The sequence below is a fragment of the Lithobates pipiens genome, unplaced genomic scaffold (genome assembly GCF_037356315.1).
Source record: "Lithobates pipiens isolate NorthernLeopardFrog02 unplaced genomic scaffold, aLitPip1_a1.2 Scaffold_10, whole genome shotgun sequence".
Classification (NCBI taxonomy): Eukaryota; Metazoa; Chordata; class Amphibia; order Anura; family Ranidae; genus Lithobates; species Lithobates pipiens.
The window spans coordinates 200303176-200327681 of NW_027507686.1; the positions used below are offsets into that span (position 1 = coordinate 200303176).

Sequence of the window (24506 nt, forward strand, 5' to 3'; positions counted from 1 at the left end):
AGTTTACTGGCATAAGTTTCTGGGCCTACGGCCCTTGTCCTGTATGTTCACTAATTCTCTGTTTTTTCTCATTTTTCTCTTTTTCCTCTCTCTTTCTACCTTCTATCTTCCCCGAGCTGTAGTCCTGAATCTAACCTACGTGCGCTGGTATTGGAAGCCTGCGGAAGGTGATTCCCATGTATTGAAGGCTATGCCCGATCTTCTGGTGCAACAAGGTAAGAGTGCTCTGCCCTACTACGATGGCTAAGTCGTATTCGTCCGACTTTTCAGTGATCACACATAATGTCCATGGCTTTAATTCCCCTACTAAAAGGACTAAAGCCTTCCAATTTTATCACAAACAGAAAATAGATATTCTACTACTGCAAGAAACGCATTTTTCTAAGACGTCAGCTCCGCGTTACCTTAGTGTTAAATACCCGCAGTTTTACCTGGCAAATGGACCCGATAAAAAGGAGGGGGTGGCTGTGGCTTTTTCTAGACGTACCCCTTTTACGCCCATAACCATAATTAAGGATAAAGGCGGCAGATACATCATGGCCGTGGGACGTATACATGACCAACTGGTATCCTTTATATCTTATTATGCTCCAAACTCAGGACAGGTGGAATTTTTTAGCAAAATGTTGAGGACATTGATGCCCAAAGTCCAGGGGCAGGTGATTTTGGGGGGAGATAGTAATGTCCCGCTGGACAGAATTATGGATAAATCCAACCCTGACAGACCCACTCTCAAGAGACCACCGACTGGGAGCAATAGGGTGGCTAGGCTCTTACATCTCTACGATTTAATTGACGCTTGGAGGGAGTCCAATCCCACGACTAGAGATTATACGCATTATTCGCAGGTACATCATACATATTCCAGGATAGACCATATCCTGGTCCGCACGCCCCTACTCCCATATCTAACGTCGGTATCGATACTGTCCACCCCCTGGTCAGATCATTCTCCGATCAGGATGTCATTGACTGGGTTATGGTCCAAAGCTTCCCCGGCCCCGTGGCGTCTGAATGCTAGTCTGTTAAAAGACCCCGTTTTGTGCGCTGAGATAGACAAAGCATTACAGCAGTTTTTTGCGGGTAATAAATCCTCAGACACATCACCCGCGATTAATTGGGCAGCTCACAAGGCCACGATTAGGGGCATTATGATACAATTAGGCTCTAGACAAAAACGAGCACGTGACCATGCGATTCGGCAATTAGAAACCAAATTGGACCAGCTACTCCGGGAACAACATGCTCACCCGCACTGCGACATTAGACATACGATTGACGATGTTAGACTGGAACTGAACTTAGCTCTGACGACTCAGGCTGAAAAACATATTGGCTGGACTAAGCATAGGTACTATACAATGGGTGACAAACCGAATACTATGCTGGCCAGGAAACTGGTTCCCCGACCACATACACCTACGTTACCAAAACTGAGGCTTTCTACGGGTCGCTCTACGCAAAACCCTGAACTTATTTTACAGGAATTTTATAAGTTCTATTCCAAGCTTTATGGCTCACAGACTGCGTACGATTCTCGTAAAGCTGATCTCTTTTTCCGTGATGTTCCGCTGCCTCAATTGACACGAGCTCACGCGGATCTAATGGAGGCGGAATTCACGGAATTAGAGATTAAAATGGCGATTAAGTCACTCCACCCCTCGAAGGCACCGGGACCAGATGGATTTCCAGGCCAATATTATAGGAAATTTCAGGATGTTCTGATTCCTCACCTGTGCTCTTATTTTAATGAGCTCCGGAGGGGAAGCAAGATACCCTTACATGAAAATGTGGCTTATCTTAGTGTCATTCCTAAACCGGGCAAGGATCACGGGGACTGTGCGAACTATCGACCGATCTCCCTGATCAACACTGACCTAAAGATTTTAACGAAAGTCTTAGCATTTAGACTTAACACTTTTCTGCCAAACTATATTCACCCTGACCAGGCCGGTTTTGTCCCGCTTAGGCAGGCATCGGATCAGACCCGCAGGCTAATTAATCTTATATCAGCAGTACAGTCGGACTGGGATGGTGGAGGCACTAGACGGGGAATGCTGCTATCGTTGGATATTCAGAAAGCGTTCGATTCCCTTTCTTGGGAATATTTATTTGCGGTCCTCAGTAGGTATGGTTTTGGTGAGCGCTTTCTGACTCTCCTTGGTGCGCTTTATGACACACCATCGGCATCGTTGATGCTGCGGGGATATTCCTCTGAGCCTCTACCGATTAGACGGGGCACGAGACAGGGCTGTCCACTGTCCCCGCTCCTGTTTGTTCTTGCAATAGAGCCACTGGCCATTAGGATTAGGGAATGTCAGGATGTTCAGGGGATTAGGTGCGGAAATAGAGATCATAAATGCCTACTGTTTGCTGACGATCTCATGCTCACGCTGACGTCACCAATTACTTCTCTCCCAAACCTATATGCGATTCTTCAACCCTTCTCCGAAATCTCAGGGTTAAGAGTTAATCAGTCCAAATCTAAAGCGCTCAATCTTTCCCTGTCAGAGGCCACACAGAAAGCTATAGAGAGCACATACCAGTTTAAGTGGGAGTCGGAGGCCCTGCCTTATCTTGGTGTTAATCTGACCTCGACTATCCAGCAGTTATACAGGCAGAATTACCCCCCACTCTACAAGACACTGGCAATGGACCTAGCTAAATGGCAGATACACCCTCCATCGTGGTTCGGCAGATTACACTCTATTAAAATGAATGTGTTACCTAGAATACTGTATCTGTTCCGTACACTACCAGTGGCTATTCTGCGGAGGGATCTACAACTGTTGCAAAATGATATTCTTAGGTTTATTTGGGGACACAAGAGGCCCAGGGTGAACAGGAGTACAATGTACACCCTAAGGAAGCAGGGGGGTCTGGGCCTGCCGGACTTGCAGAAATACTATCATGCGGCTCAGCTGGCCCATCTTACTAGATACCACTCTAGCCACGCACATGCTATCTGGATGGACATGGAATCTTATTCCTGTCGCCCCTCACAGGTTTCACAGTTACTATGGCTTCCAATGAAGGATAGACCGTTGATATTGTGTCCTACCCTGTCACTGGCTCTGGCTATATGGGACAGGCTGTCCAAATTATACAAATTCAGATCGCCCCACAACCCGCTGGCGCCACTACTAAATAACAATGAGTTCACCCCGGGCCTCTCTCCTCAACTGTTCAGTTGCTGGACAAATAAAGGGCTATTGCGCATTGCAGACCTATGTGACCGTAGGGGTATACTTTCTGAACAAGCTCTAACTGAAAAATTTGATATGCCGTGTTCGGAGAGGTTTCGATGTGCCCAATTAAGGCATTTTGTGCAGAGTATGGTCCGTAGAGGAGACCTGGGTTCCCTGACTCCCATGGAACAGTTGAGTATGCAATATGACAAAATAAGAGGCCATTTATCTGCCATCTATGCATTACTTAGGGGGCCAAGGAAGAAGTTGAGTTATATGCTTCAGTGGGAGCAGGACATTCAGGAATCCTTTGATTTAGATGACTGGTGTACACTCTCCGAGACGGCATATCGCTCTCTCGCCAACACATCGGTGATAGAGGCCAATTACAAGGTATTGTTGCGGTGGTACATGGTCCCAGCCAGGTTGGCCGCTTTTGTTCCGGGAGCACTGTCCCATTGTTTTAGGGGATGCGGCCAGGTGGGGACCACCTACCATATCTGGTGGTCATGCCCGAAGGTCAGAAGGTTTTGGATTAGAGTCTTTAATTTTGTCTATACTATCACAGGATTGAACCTGAGGAAATCACCTAAGCTGGCCCTCCTGGGGGGCAAGGCGACAGAGGCTTCCAGGCCTCAGCAGCGGCTCCTTACCTTTATATTTATTTCAGCGAAGATCACTATAGCTCGTAACTGGAGATCAGCCGCACTACCGATAGCCCAGCTTAAACATAAAATGTCATGGCTAATGCTAAACGAACGGTTATCCGCATTGTCACAAGACAGGATGAAAATGTTTCATAAAATTTGGGACCCATGGATTGTCTATCTAACTAATGGTTCCGGGACACATGCTGTTTAACATTGTCACGGTAGCATGAGTTTGTGGATCCAGGACTACGGCTCCCCCCCCCCCCCCCACTCAGTTCTTCCCCTTTCCTTCTTTTTTCTATCTTTTTCCATTCGCTACTCTTTTCTCTTTCCCTGCTATAGGGTCCTTCTTCTGTTCTTTACTGTTCTATGTTGAATTCTTTACATCTCTCATTCAGCGGTGTTAGCAAAATAATTGGGTATTTCCATAACTCAAGAGGCAACAGCTCCGGCAGCTGGGATCCTATGTGATCCGGGGTTACTGGATATGGCACCTATTTCGAAGCCGCCAACATGTTTACGGAGCGGACTGGTGTGTTAGTCCATTTTACATTATGCTTAATGTACTAAGTTGCCGCATTAATGAGACTATTGCTTGTATTGTACTGAAAACCTTTAATAAAAACTATTGAAACATAAGTACAATTTTTGATGCAATGCTTTGCAGCAGGGCTAATTCCTGCAATAAAAGTAGAGTATATGGGAGAGGTTGCAGTGTGGTGGCACCAGCACCAGTGCCTAAGGCCCAATTTTTCTGCCCCTGTTTAACAGGGACATGTAATTACAATTCTTGATATAATATTTCACAGGAGGGCCCCTTCCTGTGCCCACCCAGAGTAACGGTGAGGACTTATAGTGTTGTGGCACCAGCACCACAACCACCAAAGGTCAATTTTTCTACCACTGTTCAACAATGGCATGTAATTACAATTCTTGATATAATCGTTCACAGCAGGGCGCTCCAGCGCCCACCAAGAGTCACTTTGAGGGCTTACAATGTTGTGGCAAAACCAACACCTTGTTCCGCCATTTCTGCAGAGCATATAGGGCAGGCCCCTACTTTCAAACATCCAATTTACAAACATCTCCTACTTGCAAACGGAAGGAGACAACAGCAAGTGAGATGAAAAAAGATGGACGACAAAACAAATTATACAGGGGTGATAACCCTTCCCTATGTTTTCCAAAAAGCTTAAAAATAGTTTTTTTGACTGGAGCTACACTTTGAAAATGTACCAGTTGAAAATAACAAACAGATTCAACTTAACACAACAAACCTACACAGTCCCTGTCTTGTTTGCACCGCTTGTATACTGCTGTTCTGAGTATATAGGGCCTGGGGGCCACACGCATTTCCTTTTTTTTTTTTTTTTTTTGTATCAATGAGTTTTTATTAAGTTTTTCAAAGACAAACAGAACATAACACAATACAATACAGAAAGGAAAATTGGGGTGGGTATCTGGACTCAGGACATACAGCCAGTAGATATGTAAAATATATAGTACAGACAAGTAAAGTACTTATCGTTCAGTTAGCAAAATCAAAGCAAAAATGATTGTATCGTCAGCGATAACAAGGTTCTAAAATAAGATGTAATTACGTATCAAGGCCCAAATCTGGTGGTCCACAGCTTCCAATCTTTATCGAATTGCTTACAGCAAAATGAGTTAATTGCAATCAATCTTTCAAACGTATAATTTCTATTAACAATGGTGACAACTTCAGAGAAGTTGAGGGCCATGGATTTCTTCCAATTACGAAGAATTAGGTTTCGTGTGGCTAGTAAAATATGTGTCACCATAGCTCTATCCCCACGTGGAAAGGTTTCAATACCAATGTGCAGTATAGCTAGATTAGGGTTTGGAGGGGTGAGGATACCTGTGAGATCAGAAATTGTTTGGAAAACTTTGTTCCATAAGCTTTTTAAACACGGGCATTCCCATATAATGTGAATCAAGTTTCCAGTGTGACCACAATTCCGCCAGCAAAGTGGTGAAGAGGATTGGAACATGATAGACATTCGAAAAGGGGTATAATGCCACCTATAAATAATTTTCAAGGTCATTTCCCAGTGACTCACACAGTGGGAGAATTTGTGGATAGATTTAAAGGCAGAGAACCATTGTTCATCAGTAAAGGTGGTTGCTAAAACTCCTTCCCACTTTCTGAGGGCTGGTGATTTGTGAAAGGTGTGTTTATCCTGGAAGATGTTATAAAATAGTGATATACCTTTGGTATGATGATATGGATTCGAAAAAAAAGCCCATGCCTTAGTGGGTACTCAGATGGTGGGTATCGGGCGTGACTTTAAATAGTGAGAAATACGGGTGCAGGAAAACCATGTGGTGTGTGGTAAATTAAATTCTGATATAACCTGTGCTACCGATTTGGGTTCCTTGTCCCTGCATAAGTCTTGGATATAGTGAATATTTTTCGCCTGCAGTTGTGAAGTTTGTAGAAAGGGGAGTTTGGCATGTAGGATTTCTAATGGTAAGTCATATGTTATGTCAGTTACTTCTTTGTTATCTTGTTTGAGAAGGAATCGCCACGCTTGTAGTGATACCTGTATAGTGGGGGGTAAACTTCTGGAGTCCCAAGCGTCCCAAGAGTCACTAAATAGGAAATCTGTGGGATTACCTACAGGGAGCACAGAAATTTCCATGTCTACCCACAGTGGGCTGTCCACTCGATTGAACCAGTGCTTAAGTTGGTCAAGTCTCGTAGCCCACATATAATCTCTTAAGTCCATATATCCAGCTCCTCCTATGGATTTGTGAGGTGTAAGAATGTGGCGAGGGCATCTAGCTTTTTTACCCCCCCACGTGAATTTCCACATGACATTGGACAGCTTGTCAACATAGTGTAGGGGTATAGGAATTGGTAATGAGCGGAACATATACAATATTTGAGGCACTATAGACATTTTATAGGCTGCAATTTTGCCTAGCCATGACAACTCCCTTTTTCCTATCTCCGTAAGTTGGCGGTCTATTTTGGCCAAGAGAGGTTTGAAGTTAGCATCAGCTAAGGTGGGGAGAGTGTTAGTTAACATCAGACCCAGATAAGTAAAGTTGTTGGTGGCCCAAGAATATGGAAGCGTGAATTGCAAGGACTTTTTTACTTGCGGGTGGGTTCCCAGATCTAAAATCAGTGATTTAGTGTGATTTACCTTATAGTAGGATATGGCTCCAAAATCAGACAGGGCCTTATGGGCTTGAGGGAGAGAGTGAATAGGATCAGTTAATAGTAGAATAATGTCGTCAGCAAACAGATTTATGACATGCTTGGATTTGCCAAAAGAGAAACCATTGATCCGGTCATTTGCCCGTATAGATTGCGCCAATGGCTCTATAATCAGATTAACTATAGTGGGAGAAAGAGGGCACCCTTGGCGAGTGCCATTTGTTATGTCAAACGATTTGGACAATAGGCCTGCCGTGTATACCTGTGCTGATGGGCACGAATAAAGTGCCATAATAGCAGTGAATATTGGTCCCCTGAAGCCAAACTTGATCAATACCTCTTTCTTATACATCCAGTGCACTCTATCGAACGCCTTCTCTGCATCTATGGAAAGAAGCAGAGAAGGCGTTCCGGAGGCTTTAGCATGGTGAATAACATTGATAACGCGCCTAGTGGCGTCCGAAGTCTGCCGCCTCTTCACAAAGCCCATCTGGTCCTTTGGTATAATGCATGGAATGATATTGGTCAGTCTCCTGGCCAGCAATTTAGCATAGATTTTTATATCAGAATTTAAAAGGGAAATTGGCCTAAAATTAGCGGGAGTGGTGGGATCTTTACCCGGTTTTGGCAAAGTTACAATGTGTGCTCTCAGCATCTCAGAGGGGAAGGAGGAGATTGATTCCGCTTTAGCGAAAACGTCAAGAAGGTGTGGGGAGAGCAGGTCCATGAGGATTTTATAGTACTCGTTCCCGAAGCCAGCAGGGCACGGGGATTTGCCATTGGGCAATGTGGATATAGTCTTAGCTATCTCCTGGAGTGTGAATGGGGCATTTAATTGAGTAAGATGGTCCTCCGAGAGAGATGGGAGATTGATGGCTTTCAGGAATGTCTGAATGGCTTGTTCCGTCGGTTGTGGAGTGTTTTTGTCATTGCGTAGATTATAGAGAGCTCCATAATAATCCGCAAACTGGTTCGCTATGTCCTGGGGATTAGTGATTTTGTGGTGTGATGTCGGGTGTATTAGATGAGCAATTTTGGAGTGGGTGCGGGCGGCTTTAATTCTATTAGCTAGGTATTTTCCTGCTCTATTGGCATGAGCGTAAGAATTTAATTGCAGTCTGCGTAAATGTCTGTCAAATTTTTGTGCAAGGAGGTTTCTTAGTTTGTGTCTAAGGTCGGTGATGGCAGCCGCTATAGCGGGCGTGGGGGAGACTTTGTTGTGGGTGTCTAGCGAATGTATTTCATATAACACGTCTTTCAATAAAGAGTTGTATTTCTTCTTCTCTCTGGCTCCTAACTGTATAAGAATACCTCTCATGAATGCTTTGTGTGTGTTCCAGAGGATAAAGGGATCAATGTCGGGGGTGGAATTGGTTTGGAAAAATTCTCTGAGATGCTGAGAGATTATTGGGGCAAGTTTGGGTTCTTGAAGAAGCCTGTTATTGCAACGCCAGATGGGTGGTGAGGGAGCGGCCTTTTGTGTGTCAATAGACAATGATATTGCAGCATGATCCGACCACGTGATATCATGTATCGTAGTGGCCCGGACCCTCTGCAAAAGCCACTTGTCAGTTAGGAACATATCAATCCTTGAATAAGTACAGTGTCTAGCTGAGAAAAAGGTATAGTCCCTTTCATTAGCGTGGTGACATCTCCAGACGTCGAAAAGGTCTCTTGTGTGTAGAAGATTAGGCAGAGGTGATGATCTACGTTTGTGAACAGCCGTAGTGTCCAAATGATGATCCGCTACCAGGTTGAAGTCCCCTCCAATGGGAAGACTACCGTAAAGCATAGATTCAGCTTTTTTGAGCACTCGTCTGATAAATCTTAGTTGATGGGAGTTCGGAGAATAAAGCGTTACCAAGGTGAAGGGTTGAGAGTCAAAGTCGCCTGTTAGAATTATGAATCTACCTTTATCATCTATGAATGATTCCTTGAGAAGGAAGGACACAGTGTTCTTGATTGCTACCATCACCCCACCTTTTTTGCAGTCTGGAGTACATGCCAAAAATATGTGTGGGTAATCTTTATGGGTACAGGCCGGAGTTTTCCGCTGTTGGAAATGAGTCTCTAGGACGAGTAGTATGTCCGCTTTTTTTTTGTGGGCCTCTCGCCAGAGTGAAAAAGGTTTGGCGGGGTGGTTCAGCCCCCGCACGTTAAGAGATAAACATGTAATAGTCATTTATGATGTGGTAAGTAAGTCTGTGGGATCATAAGTGCATGGTACTCACTATTGTCGCACGTTCTCAATAGATGCGGCTGCACCAGTGCTGAACGGAATAATGTTGTTTTTTTCCCAAGGAAGTTCTCGGTTGCATCGTAGAGGTCCATGAGTCCAGAAGGGAGGAAAAAAGGAAAGAAACAAAAACATAAGACAAAAACGTATAATGCATGAATAGTAAAAAAGGATCTAACAACTGACCCGTGTGCAGTCATGACTGCTGAACTTAGTAACAGGGCGATTGGAGAGTAAAAACTAACTCCGTCTGCCAGAGAGAAGAGATGTAGAGAATGTGGAGTAGTTAAGAGCTACTCCCGGCCTGTGGTTTATTGTGGCGCTTGTGTGAGACTAGCTGCCATTCCTCCTGGAGAGGCGAGGGGCGCCGTGGAGGGGCTAAAGTAGGTGGTGGCTCCTGCAGAATCCCCCATTGGGTCAGGAGGTTAATGCCTTCTTCCAATTTATTAATGGATTTGGTGACCCCATTTTGTGTGATGGTGAGTGTGGCTGGATATTTCCATTTGTGTGGAATTTTATGGTTTCTTAAAGCTTTCGTTATTGTCGCCAAATTGCGTCTTCTCTATAGCGTATACCGAGAGAGGTCCGGGAGGATTTGCAAATCGGCATATTGGGGAGGCATATTGTCGGGGCTGCGTGCTGCTTGAAATATTTGCTCTTTAACATGGTAGAAATGGATCCTCAATAGCGTGTCTCTCGGGGTGCCCTCAGGGAGGAAGGAGGGTTTGGGGATCCTATGGATCCGGTCCACTATTAAGTCCTGTGCAGTCAAATTAGGCAACAGAGAGGAAAACAGCGTTTGGGCAAATTGTAAGAGTTGTTGTGCAGAGACAGATTCAGGTATTCTCCTTAATTTAATGTTGTTACGTCTGCTGCGGTCTTCGAGGTCTGCGACCTTGTCTTTCAACCATGCTATGTCCTCCCCCTGTGCTGTGTGTGCATCCACCATCACATTATAGGTAGCTGAAAAATCCTCCATTTTGCGTTCCACCCTATCCACTCTGACCCCTATAGCCTGCACTTCTCTGTGGCACTGGTTAATACCTTGCACCATATCTGCATGGAGAGCTGAACGAAGTGATATCAACATTTCTTTTAGCACAGTATCTGAAATAGGTTGGCCAGATGTGGGAAATTGTGCTATGGGGTCAGGGTCTTGTGATGGTTGTGCTGTCTTGTCACATTGTGAGGCGCTTACCTCCATGGCTGGGTGCCTGTCAGGAGATAGCAGCCTGGGTTTGGATTTGGCTGGGCTCCTTGTAGTGGGGCTCGGCGTACCTGACGACTGGCCACTGAAGGATCCCGCAGAGTCTCGGTGGGAATTAAGCTCTCCGCCTTCCGTCCCTTTCTGCGCGGCCTGCTCTGCTCTGAGGCGAGGATGTGAGCCGCCGCCATCTTGCGGAGGCCCGCGGGACTTCGCTGAGAAGAAGTGAGCCAGCTTCTGCGGTTGAGGGGTGTTTTTTCGTCTCCTCGACATTCCTCAGCCGTTCCGCTGAGCGTTCGGGTGAGTTTGCGGGTAAAATACGGCCGGTGAGCGCTGATGCGACGTATTCTCTCTGGCAAGCGAACGGAGCTCCAGAATCAGGCGTCCATCTTAGAGCTCGGTCGCCACGCCCCCGCATTTCCTTTTTTTAATATGGGTACATACCCCCATTACTCTGCAGTAACCCCCATTACTCTGCAGTACCCCCCAATACTCTGCAGTACCCGCCATTACTCTGCAGTACCCGCCATTACTCTGCAGTACCCCCAATACTCTGCAGTACCCTGCTATTACTCTGTAGTACCCCGCCAATACCCTGCCAATACTCTGTAATACCCTGCCATTACTCTGCAGTACCCCCAATACTCTGCAGTACCCTGCTATTACTCTGTAGTACCCCGCCAATACCCTGCCAATACTCTGTAATACCCTGCCATAAATTGCCATAGGGATGTTTACATTTCTTGTAATAGGAATAAAAGTGATCAAAAATATATTTTTGGGGAAAAAAATGTCAAACTAAAATAAATAAAGTAAAATGAACAATAAAAAAATAAAATAAAAATTAAAGTGCCCATGTCCCCATGTGCTCGCATGTGCCACACATGTGAGGTATCGCCGAGAATGTTAGAGCGAGAGCAATAATTCTAGTCCTAGACCTCCTCTGCAACTCAAAACATGTAACCAGTAAAAAAAAAATTAAAGCGTCGCCTATGGGGATTTTTTAAGTAGCGACGTTTGGCGCCATTCCACGGGCATGTGCAATTTTGAAGAGTGACATGTTTGATATCTATTTACTCAGCATAACTTCATCTTTCACTTTATGCAAACATTGGGCTAACAAGTGGTTAATAATAGAGCTTGCAGTCAGTAGTGTTAGGAGATGCGTGCTGTCTGCGTGCTCTGTACCCAGTACATACCGCTATAATATAGGGCAGGCCCCTACTTTCAAACATCCAACTTACAAACATCTCCTACTTGCAAACGCAAGGAGACAGCAGCAAGTGAGATGAAAAAAGATGGACGACAAAACAAATTATACAGGGGTGATAACCCTTCCCTATGTTTTCCAAAAAGCTTAAAGATAGTTTTTTTGACTGGAGCTACACTTTAAAAATGTACCGGTTGAAAATGACAAACAGATTCAACTTAACACAACAAACCTACACAGTCCCTGTCTTGTTTGCACCGCCTGTATACTGCTGTTCTGAGTATATAGGGCCTGGGGGCCACACGCATTTCCTTTTTTTAATATGGGTACGGGGTTCCCCTTAATATGCGTACAAGACCCAAATAGGCTGGTAATGGGCAGGGAGGGCTACCCATGCCATTTTTCTCAATGATTTTCAACCATATTGCAGGAACCAGATATAACATTAAAACCGCAAGCAGTTTTAAATGGTGTTATTTCCGTTTAATGTCATTTTGTGCAGGGACTGTTCTAAACACGGGAAACACGTGGCACTTCACAGGCATACTACAGACACCCCCCAGGCACCATATTTAAAGGAATATTTCACTTTTTTTTTTCACTTTAATCGTCATTAAAATCAGTGCTCCCGCCAAAACGGCCATTTTTTAAAACATTTTAGGCATTGACCCATGTCCCCTGGGGCAGGAGCCAGGTCCCCAAACCCTTTTTAGGACAGTATCTTGCATATTAGCCGTTAAAATTAGCACTTTTCATTTCGAACGTTCGAGTCCCATAGACTTCAATGGGGTTCTAAAGTTCGTTCGAATTTGGGGTCCATTCTAAAGTTCTGGTGCGAACCGAACCGGGGGGTGTTCGGCTCATCCCTAGTTTTAAGCCTTTACTTTGTGAAATGTACAGACCTGAGATAACTGATTTAAAACTTTATATTACTTTGTGATATGTTATAATAAGCAATTTGTTGTAATCTGTTAAAATTTTGAATATTTTAAAATAAAATTGTAAAATATAAAACATTTTTCGTTTTGGATAGAGTAAGAAAGGACTATAATGTTTGTCTATAGTGGTTGCTGTGCCCCTAGGGGAGATTCTTTTTATACCCGTAACTATTCACTAAATCAGAAAGTGATAAAAAATCCAAAATTGATGGTATTGAGAAATCTTCCAAAATCCTGTTCTGGTGACAATGGACCAAGAAGAGAATTTCTTTGTAGACATTTTCTCTCGCTTCCTGTTGAATGTTAGGACAGAAAGTGAAGGGACACAGCCAACAAAAAATAAACTGACAACAACGATATCAGCCTTTTCCTACTGTATCTTAAAAATAAAAAATAAAAAAGTTGCACAATATAAAATTAGACTTACATTGAGGGGTTTTTGATTTTGCAGTTTTGCTAGAACTTATTCTTCAAAACACCAGAAATATGCTTTGCTATGGTGTGAATGCAGACTTCCAGTGATTTAATGTCTCCTCCAACTAACTAGTTTTCTATTGCCTAAAATAAAAATGCAGGAGCCTGAAAATGCCTGTACAAATGCTCCAAAAACAAACAAATAAGCTCAATTGTGAACCTAGCCTAACACCCCCATAATACCCTAGGCATGTACTGGTCAAGGTACAATTATAGGGCCTATCCAAAAATTAGGTGTAAGCAGTAGTAGTATTTTTACCTATTGGGTTTTTTCACAAAAGATTAACCCCTTGGCGCCAACCATATGCAGATATGCAGCCTATTGGCGGCATTGCCGAGTGCTTGCCTATATGCAGCCCTGTGTTTACAACTTACTGTGCTGATATCATGCTCCCAGCATGGTAGCCGGCGGGGATCGGTAAGCTCCTGATGCATACTTGCGATCGGGAGCTTTCTGATCACGTAACAGCTGTGACAGCCAATGACAGCAGTCATGTGACCTGAATCACGCAAAAGTATAGTCAACAGTATAGGGAAGCTCATAGTAGCTCACACCAGCACTCAGATTCAACAACTCTTTTCTCAAATGCCAAAGTGATCTGACCGCTAGCCCAAGCCCATTTATAAGGTTGCATTTGGGCTGCAGGTCTACATTTAAAAGCATTGCAATTATCTCCCAAAGTCATTAAACCAGATTTTCATTTAACATCCCAAAGGCTTTGTGGCTTAAAGTTGTTGTAAACCCCATGTGCCACAAATAGGAAAGACTGACATATGTTAGTAGTCTGTACCATAAGCACGTAAATCACATTGTTTCTACCTTTGTATGTCATTCTGTCTTCCCATTACAGGCAGCCGAACATATCCAATCTGTGGGCGTGTCAACAGCCTGGAGCTCGGGAGGAGGTGTCATGACATCACTAGACTCCCCTCCCAACTCTACACCCCACACAAATCTTTTGGCTTGGAATAGCAGCAGGTATAGCTCGGAGGAGGGATATTTTTTGGTGTGTTTGTTGGAGACGCACCCCCTTCTCTCGTGCTCATGCGTGACTGTCAGTCATAGGAGAGGGGGCGTGGCGACACCATTTTTTTTTTCTGTGTCGGATTTTTTCATTGAAGGAAACCAAAGAGGATTGCAGATGACTGTCTACTCCTTTCCCAGCCAGACTAGGGACAGATGGCTTGTGCTACTTTGTTGAAAAAGGTAGTGTGTTCATTTTAATTTGGAATTTTTCAGGTTTATAACCACTTTAAATCATCTGAATCCTGTTCTAATGAACTGTGCAAAACTTATTTGTATTATCTCATCGCTAAGTCATTGGGCAGCTTTGTTTATGAATAATCTATACACCTATTTGGGAGAAATTAACGGGGCCAAGAGTTTTTATGTCCTAACATGTATTGCTCAAGAGAAATATGAGAATGTGTTTGCAAACTTGAACAGCCTAGGCTGCCAAAGTCTGCTTGCATGTTGACCTATTGATAATACAGAACAGATAGTATAAGTACATCATGTGTTTTGTTGTGTCTGAGGTTGCCATGGAATCGGAACTGAACTGTTCCTTTGAAAGGAACTGTGTCACATTCAAGGCAGCGAGCCAAACACAATGTATATTTTCCACTGTATGGACCCCAGACTTGGAACTTCAAATAATGCATGTTAAAGTAATCAACACTACTTGTTGACTTGACACAGTGCATGATATAGGCTATTGGAGTGTAACTATTGAGTTTCAATGTTGCTAAGCCTCGAGATCCTTAGGCTACATGCACATGGGCTTACTTGCCTGTGTAGTATAAGGACACTGCATACTTCTGGTGACCTTGACTTGCTGGGGGTGCTGTGTTCGCCAACAGTACTTTTCTTTTAATGTATTTTCTGTAATAAACAAAAGGAATACACAAAAATCATTCTTTTAACCAGTTGCTACCCGCTCACAGTACATTTTCTGCAGGTGAGCGGCACAGGCAAGCTGGATCATGTACATGTATGTGATCCAGCCTGGGGCGCACAGCACGCCACTCCTGCCACCAGACACAGCAGATTGCAGTTCCTTGTACCCGGATGCTTAGAGCGGCCTGGGCATCATATGATCACTATGTGATCACATGATCACAATGTCAACAAAGCTTTTATGAATGAACATCCTTCGTAACAGTTGTGCTTCCTATGCAGTGATGATGTTAATGGCCCAGACATGGTACCTGGGCCAATCACAGCACCCTGTACCATGTGATTAGCTGTAGCCAATCACAGTTCACTATTAATCACAGCTGTTATGAATGTAATCCATTAATGACAGTTCAAAACATTGCTGTTACAGAGTAGCACGGTGTTACTATAGTGACACTGAACTACTCTGAAAGTATGAAAAAAAATAGAAAAAAAATACTAGTCCGCCAGACTTTTGAAATGAACGGACTTTCCCGCACACGGAGAAAAGTCTGTTAGTTTTGAACGCGGCTCCAGGTAGATGGGACTAGCAAAGTCAATGTCGCCGCCGCGAGATTGACACGTCGCTGGCCCCGTTACCTGGTATGGACCCCCCCCAAGGTCCACATAAGACCCTTATCCGAGCACGCAACCCGGCCGGTCAGGAAAGGGAGTGGGGACGAGCGAGCGCCCCCCGCCGAGTCGTACCAGGCCACGTGCCCTCAACATGAGGGGGGTGCTTTGGGGAAGGGGGGGCCCTGCGGCCCCCCACCCCAAAGCACCTTGTCTCTATGTTGATGAGGACAAGGGCCTCTTCCCGACAACCCTGGCCGTTGGTTGTTGGAGTCTGTGGGCAGGGGGCTTATCAAATTTCGGGAGCCCCCTTTAATAAGCGATCCCCCAGATACCGGCCCCCCATGCTATGTGAATGAGTATGGGGTACAATGTACCCCTACCCATTCACCTGGTGAAAAAAATGTAAATAAAACACAACACAAGGTTTTAAAATAATTTATTACACAGCTCCTGGGGTCTTCTTCTGTCTTGGGGGGGTCTTCTTGCCGGACTCCTCCGCTATCTTCTGCTCTTTTGCTAGCTCTTTTGCTAGCGGAGAAGCCCGACTTTCTGCTTTGTCGCCATCCGGAGGTCTTCTTCCAACTTCGGGGGTCTTGTCCCCCTCTTCGGTTCTTCTTGCCGAGCCTCCGCTCCTTCTTCCAGCTCTTTTACTATCGGTGGCCCGATCTGTCGTCATCGTCGCTGCCGCCGCCTTCTCTTTTCTTCTTCTCTTCTTCTTCCTCTTCTTCCTTGAGATGCTGTCTCTGGCCATAATGACAGGGACGCATTGTGCGGCGACTTATATAGGCACAATGGGTGGGGTCACCGGGTGATATCCCCGTCCCTTATGATGTCACAGTTCCAGGATGCTGGGACTGTGACATAAGGGGCGAGGACATCACCCGGTGACCCCGACCATTTCTATCAATCTATCCAATCAAGAGCTGGGACCCCGTGCAGAGAGGGAGAGCACGTCTCCACTGAGTGAGTGAAGGGGCTCAGGTAAGTAAAACGGGGATCTGGGGAGCCAGTCACTGCCAGAAGTTTTTTTCATCTTAATGCATAGGATGCATTAAGGTGAAAAAACATGAGCAACCCCTTTAAATTCAGGAACCGTAATAGGTTTCCAGGCAAATTCCCTGGCAAGGGTCAACTGGGGATTTGTGGTGATAAATTGACCAGCGTATAAATTACTTTGGTCCACAGACAAAAACAGTCTGGAACCAGGAAACTGGGACGTCTTTTGCACTAAGAACCTTGTGAATGTCCTGCAAGAGCCCATTCAGGAGCAACCGAAAATGAAAGCACTGATCAGGACAATCTTGAAAGGACAAACAGTCAAATAATAAAAATATTCAATAAGTTAAAAACATGTGTCGATTTAATAATGACGTGATTGGATGAAAAATTATCTAGATATCTCCTTGCATAGATGGAACTACTGCAAAGCGTGCTCCGCACTGTGACAGTACCTTAAGCAACAGTCGGTGGTGGACTGGCTTGGTGGGGCAGTGCTGCGATGGCAAAACCTTTATGTGTTCCTGGATGTCACTAGGAAGAGGGAAGCCAGCATGTGCAGAGCCGGATGGACAGTGTGGAGCCTCGATGGGATCCCCAGTGGTGTGTGGCGCAATCATGCAGTCCACAATAGATCTGTAGAGATCTTCTGTGAAAAACAGTGAATAAAAGTAAAGGGGAATAAAATACGCTGTTTCCACCTGAATTCCAGGTTGGCCAGTGAATTGGGAAGTGCGGACGCTGCAGAAGTGGTGCGCTCCCAATCAGGATTGGTAAACGCAGTGGGAAGGACACTATGGGCTCTACTCTTGGTGGTGTGGGGCACTACTTGTGCTGGCCACTGCACCAGATTGAACTGCACTTATGGGACTCACCACATCACCAGGTGTTACTGCAGTGCTGGTTTGTCTATGACCAGGATGTACTAGGCCTCCAGTGCTTGCCAGTTCACCATAAGGTTGAGTGACACTAGTACTGGCTCTCTGCTCCATACGAGAGTCCTGCGGTTGTTACACCTCAGCAACAGAAGAACAAGGTCAGGTATGCCTGACCTTAGCAGGGACCACTACTCCGTCATCAGAGCTATCTGTCAAAGTACCATTGCTCTCTACCGGTTCGTATACTGAGCCTGAATCTGACAGTGATGTTTCGCCTGCGCTCTCATCTGTCATGATCAGCAACGTGTAGGCCTCTTCACTACTGTACTATGTTTGGACATTTTGGCCTCTAAATTCATAGGTACAGCTGGTGGGACTCACAGGCAAAAGAGCACCTGGTTTTCAGAGACTGCTTTAATCGCTACCAAAAAAATGAACTGTTAGCGTTCGCAGGGATCAGGCGTGACTCTTCTAATGCTGCAGTTTTGTGTGCTGTATTTTGTAAGTGACAGTGATCTATTGATATTGCGCTTGGGTGGGCTGGGCTGGGCGGAGGAGCTAAACGCAGGTGCAAGCAGGTGTCTAGGCTGATTCTAGGCTTGTGCAATTCATTTCGTAACGAATCGAAATTCGGCCGAATTTTGCATCTTTCGGACATTCAGATGCATCCGAATGTCCGAATAAAAAAATAACAAATTACAACGAATACGAAATAAATATAACGAATGAATTCGAATGAATTCGACATGATTCGAAATTATTTCAACCGCATTCGAAATTTTGTGACCCGACTTTAGGGCCATGTATCTCGGGGTCACTTGGTGCTAGAAACTCCAAATTTGGATATGTTATAGTGCTCGTACTATTGTGTTTGCATACCAAATTTGGAGTTTCTAGCACCGTGACCCCGAGATACATGGCCCTAAAGTCGGGTCACATATCTCGGGCTCACTTATAGCTAGAAACCCAAAATTTGGTATGCAAACACAATAGTACGAGCACTATAACATATCCAAATTTGGAGTTTCTAGCACCAAGTGACCCCGAGATACATGGCCCTAAAGTCGGGTCACAAAATATTTTCGAATGTGGTTGAAATAATGTCGAATCATGTTGAAATAATTTCGAATGCATTCGAAATGATTTCAACATGATTCGACATTATTTTAACTGCATTCAAAATGATTTCAACATGATTCAACATTATTTCAACCGCATTTAAAAATATTTTGTGACCCGACTTTAGGGCCATGTATCTCGGGGTCACTTGGTGCTAGACACTTCAAATTTGGATATGTTGTAGTGCTAGTACTATTGTGTTTGCATACCAAATTTTGGGTTTCTAGCTATAAGTGACCCCGAGATATGTGGGCCCAAAATCGGGTCGCAAAATGTCATTCTCTGCTCTAATAACTAATAACATTTTGGGCCCACATATCTCGGGGTCACTTATAGCTAGAAACCCCAAATTTGGTATGCAAACACAATAGTACTAGCACTACAACATATCCAAATTTGAAGTGTCTAGCACCAAGTGACCCCGAGATACATGGCCCTAAATTCGGGTCACAAAATATTTTTGAATGCGGTTGAAATAATGTTGAATCATGTTGAAATCATTTCGAATGCAGTTAAAATAATGTCGAATCATGTTGAAATCATTTCGAATGCATTCGAAATTATTTCAACATGATTCGACATTATTTCAACCACATTCGAAAATATTTTGTGACCCGACTTTAGGGCCATGTATCTCGGGGTCACTTGGTGCTAGAAACTCCAAATTTGGATATGTTATAGTGCTCGTACTATTGTGTTTGCATACCAAATTTGGGGTTTCTAGCTATAAGTGAGCCCGAGATATGTGACCCGACTTTAGGGCCATGTATCTCGGGGTCACTTGGTGCTAGAAACTCCAAATTTGGTATGCAAACACAATAGTACGAGCACTATAACATATCCAAATTTGGAGTTTCTAGCACCAAGTGACCCCGAGATACATGGCCCTAAAGTCGGGTCACAAAATATTTTCGAATGTGGTTGAAATAATGTCGAATCATGTTGAAATAATTTCGAATCCGGTAGAAATATTTTCAAATTTGGTTGAAATATTTTCGAATGTGGCCGATTTTTCGAATTCGGTAGAAAACTAAACGAAATCCGAAAACGAATTTAAGGAAGTTAACGAATATAACTAAACGAAAATAATGAATTAACAAATTAAAACGAAACTAAACTAAACAAATATTTTCCTTTTGCACATGTCTAGCTGATTCTGCTAATGCTGCATTTTTGGGAACACTAAACTCTTGGGAACGTTATGATCAGATCAAAGATACTGATCCGTTCAAACACGTGTGAAGGTGTATGGTGTGTGAGTGGGTGTTAGCACTTGTGGCACTAATCTGACACTGCCTGGGATTGACACTGACCCTAACTGACACTAAATCCTGTACTGGGGGGTGATCAGGGGGTTAAACCTTTATTAGGTAATCCTGACACTATAAAAAACTAACAGTGACAGTACCTAGCTAACCTAGTGTCACCCGTGACACTAAATACAGTGATCAGAAAAGAGATTTGTACACTATAGTAGTGACACTGGTGACGGGGTGAAACAGTTAACTGGGGAGAGATCAGAGGGTTAAGCCTTTATTAGGGGGTTAATGGAGGCTAACCTAGACCTACCTGGGCCTACTACTAACTGTCCTCAAGCTGTTTGGTGTCACAAGTGACACCAGTACAGTGATAAGTGAAAAATATGAAAACTGCACTTGGTGGCACTGTGACAGGGAGTGGAAGGGTTAACTGAGGGGGGAGGCGATCAGGGGGTGACAAGTGTACCTACGTGTTCTGGTGTTGGTGTAATGGTGTACTTACAGTAAAATGTCCTCTCTCGCTCTGGAACCGAAAAGGGCTCCACGAGGGGAGGTTTACATTACACAGGCAGAGGACAGTCTCTCATTCACCAAAACCGATCACCAGGTCCAGGCCAGAAATCATTGGCCTGGGCCTGGAGACTGATCGTTTCTGTAATTAATCCGATCGCCGCAGGGATGCCGCGCACGCTCCCTAGGCAGCTGCAAGCCTTACATACAATGACAGCGATTTGCCCAGGAGAGCAAACCTGCCGCAGTACAACTGTGGTGACTGGTCCTTAACTGGTTAAAAAAAACTTTCTTCTTGTTTACTCAAGAGCATAATGAATTATGTCTAATGTGGAGCAAAAATAGTTAAAAATAACAGCAAAAAACATCCCAAGAAATATGTAGAACATGCTTGGCTATATAAATCTGGAGAAAAAAAAAACATACAAATCTTGAGAAGAGTTAAAAACATACATCGATTTACCTCTTTATTACTAGGTCCTTACATGTTTAAACTCTGAGAAAGAAATTAGGTAAAGTTTTGCCAGCAACAATTTCCTAGCAAGCCTGAAATAGCTTTGCTATTTACAGACAAATTGTTCTTTTCTTCATTTTGCACTTTCTTTTCCTGATTATGTGCTATAGAATCCTTTAACTGTACAGTATGAAGTGTGAAAATAAAGTTTGGTTCCATACAAAATGTTAGTTAAGACTGTACTTAATGTAGCTCTTTCCAGCTTCATCATCAAGGCCATCTCTGCATCCAAAAGGCTTAGAACTGAGATGCCCAATGTTTCAGCTGATTCAAAAATAAAATCCTATATTAACACAAAACTGTAAGAAGGAAATGCCTTCCTATAATGTGCTTTAAAGAGGAAGTAAACTCTCCCACTCTGATGCTTCTTTTTATTTAGTCCATTATAATAAGTAATAATAAGTAATTATCAGACTATAGCCACTGTAATCCAGCCCAAATCGCATATTACTTACTGTTTAAAGAAACTTTAAAAAACTTGTTTCCAGGGATTAGGCAGCGCCATCTTAAGTATTGTTTTCTGAGTCCACAGTGGAGTGCATTTCCACCCTTACTTTGAGCACTTCCTGTACTGTTAACCAAGCCTCCTTCTCAATCCAACATTTCTATGGCAACCCTGCTGCCCTGTTCATAGCTGACTTGTTTTATTTCATAGTGCCGAGATCTAATGTTTCCCTTTGTCAGTCTTATCAGCTTCAGCTGATAAGACTGCAGTAATGGCCTGATTTACATTGTATGTCATGTCACATGGTCACATGGTGTGTAGGAGGAAGCTCTGAATGAGTCTGAAGTCTCCTGGGAGTTCAGTGTTGTGCCGTAGGAAGTCCTGATAACAGATAGACATGCACATAGACAGTGCCGTAAATCGGGGAGATCTGGGCATGCTCAGTGACTTCATTCTAAAGAACAAAAAGGATTACAACAATACTAAGCAAGTAAGGAAATATCTACAAGCAGTGCTCATTAGGGTTTTTTATGCTGATTTACATGGGACAAAGTTGTGGGGGAGGGTTTACAACCACTTTAATGTGCCATAGCACACTTGCACATTGCGATGGCAATATCTCCTAGTTTGTTTTCCTCCTGTGCTGTCAGGTCCACCCTCCCTGACACCAATCCACCAGCTTCTCCAATTCCTCTGTTTGAATTCCTTTTATTTATATTAGAAAATATTTACAAATGGGTACAACACACTGAAAAACAAGTCGACACTCAGAAAATATAAATCTTATACACAATACAAAAAAAAAACTATAACAAACATATAAAAAAGTTGTATATCCTAGGACCTTATTCAAATAGCATAGCAATCATATTTATTCACCAAAGAGATGGAAAGAGACAACAGAAGAGGAACATCTGAATTCAGATAATCCAACTGGTCTTCTCCCAGATAGATCTAATGGTTACCAGGCCTCTCTAACGAATCCTCTCCTCTTGCATCCTCACTCCCCCACCCTCTTTCTACTCCTCCCACCATCATCTCCCATCCACTCCTTACTTCCTGTGTTGTAACGTGAACATAAAAAAAACAAAAACAATCCAATTGTGATAGAGGGGAACAGGGGAAATTACTCTGATCTTTCTCCATGTTTTATCCCTTTCTTTCCTCCTTCCTATCTCTTTCCACATAATACACAACTACATTTTCCCTTTTTCCCTCCCTCCTTGCCTCCCTCATAATCACCCATTCAGGGCCATATAGGGCATTCTATATTCAGTCTCCTTCAATTCTTCTATACTGGCTTCTTCTCTCTTTGGCCATTGGGCCAATATTGCACTGTGTATGCTCCACTGGTAGTGTACATAATGGAAAGAACCCAAGCGTGACCACACAGCATCCTATGCCATCCGATCATCTGTCTACTCAACCCGGGAACACCGCTCTATGAGAGATTAGCTGGGCGGTGAGAGTTTCACATATGATAGTGACAAGAGACATTGAGTTTCTATATGCCTGTTTTGAATTTTAAATTTGTAAGTGCGCAATTGTAAGGGGGGTATTTTTATAAACAAATACATTTTATTGGATCACGCTATGTGCACATTTCTTTTGCTTGTTACGAGCAATACCTAGATGGAGAGACGCAGTGCTTGCCGACAGAAATTGTTTAAACACAAGCCTAATTACCTTGGTCTATCTGGTAAGTTCATTACCTTAGGAGAGTTCTCACACGCGGTATGGTGACAGGATACAGCTGGATTTTAACCCCATATGAACTTTTGTTGATGGACTTATGACGCATGTATCAAAATCTGGATACAATTATTACAGCTGTTTGCTGTGATTGTTTAGCGCTGCTAATGTTAAAGCGTTCACTGTAGCATATTTTGAGATGGAAAGAACCCGCTCTCTGAAATCCATCCAAATTCTTTATTGGATAATCACCAACTACAAAGTAACTGCTAACATGTTTCGGTGAAGAGCCTTGTTCACAGCATCTGCAAAGCTGTGAACAAGGCTCTTCGCCGAAACATGTTAGCTGTTACTTTGTACTAGGTGATTATTGAATAAAGAATTTGGATGGATTCCAGAGTGTGGGTTCTTTCCATATATCCATATTCCGAGTTTGTGACGAGTGGGAGGTTGTCTGAACCTGGCATCTGGAGAGAAGGTATCATTAACCAACATGCATATTTGGAGGTTTTCACAGTAGAGCGGTGCCACCCTGTGTGTACTATGCTCAGTGTTACTGTTGTTTATCACTGCTGCCAGTAGATGTCACTGATGTCACTGGTATATTTTTGTGTTCCCTCTTTTTAGGAACTTGGTACCTGCCGTCAGGCTTAGATGCATTGTCTGCCTGAGCACCCACAGAAATGCATGCTCGTTCACTGCCACCAAGCAACCTATTTAGACTTGATCTCTGCACTAGTTCTTTGCTGTATGGTCTTCAGCCTTGTTCCTGTGATTCAGTTCCTGATATGCATCCTTGATCCTGTTACTGACCCAGCTTCTTCTTTGACCCTACTCTCTGATTACCCTTGTCTGTTCATGTTCACTGTCTGCCTTCGCTACCCCAACCTGGACTACCGACCACACTTCTGCCTAGTAAATCTTCACCCCGTTTCCCAATAATTAGTGACTTCTGCCTGTTCCTGATTCTGCTTATGTCCTGGTGTCCTTCCATTCAGCTGTCACTTGACCAGGTGTGTGACCTGATTCCACCATCAAATGGAGTTGGTAATTTTACGGCGCATCACCACCTGTACACCTGTACTTTTGTTCGTCAGATACCAGTGCTCCCCAGTTAATGCTAACTTATGCCAAGGATGCTTGGGTGGGAACGGTGCTACCCTCATCATCTCAGGCTCTGCATACAGGTACATGACACCTCTGGCCAACCAGTAGGAGATTTAATGCTACTGCTGCATACATTTTTGGGATAGACCTTGTGAGTTCTCTTACTCTGTGCTGCAGCTTGAGGAAGTTATGTGATGTGCAGCTGTGTGCTTAGGCCTGGGGCCTAGGAGGAATTTCCATGTGCTCGGTGCAAATGTCTAGGAGCAGAAGAGGCTTGCCTGTTCTGTGTGGTCTTGCTCCTGGAGGTCCTGGGATTAGGTAGCCTAGCAGAGGACAGGAGTCTGGATGGAGGGAAGGGAGGAGATGTGATGCCTCAGATGAAGTACCAGA

General features: G+C 43.9%; 1 long non-coding RNA gene across 1 annotated transcript in view; it reads left to right on the forward strand.

Annotated features, from left to right (window-relative positions):
• LOC143942328 (uncharacterized) overlaps nucleotides 1–24506 on the forward strand; it is an 89453-nt gene that overhangs the window by 61117 nt on the left and 3830 nt on the right. Inside the window, exon 2 of the long non-coding RNA XR_013264757.1 lies at nucleotides 13936–14291. This is a non-coding gene — a long non-coding RNA (uncharacterized LOC143942328). The remainder of the gene's footprint in view (nucleotides 1–13935; nucleotides 14292–24506) is intronic.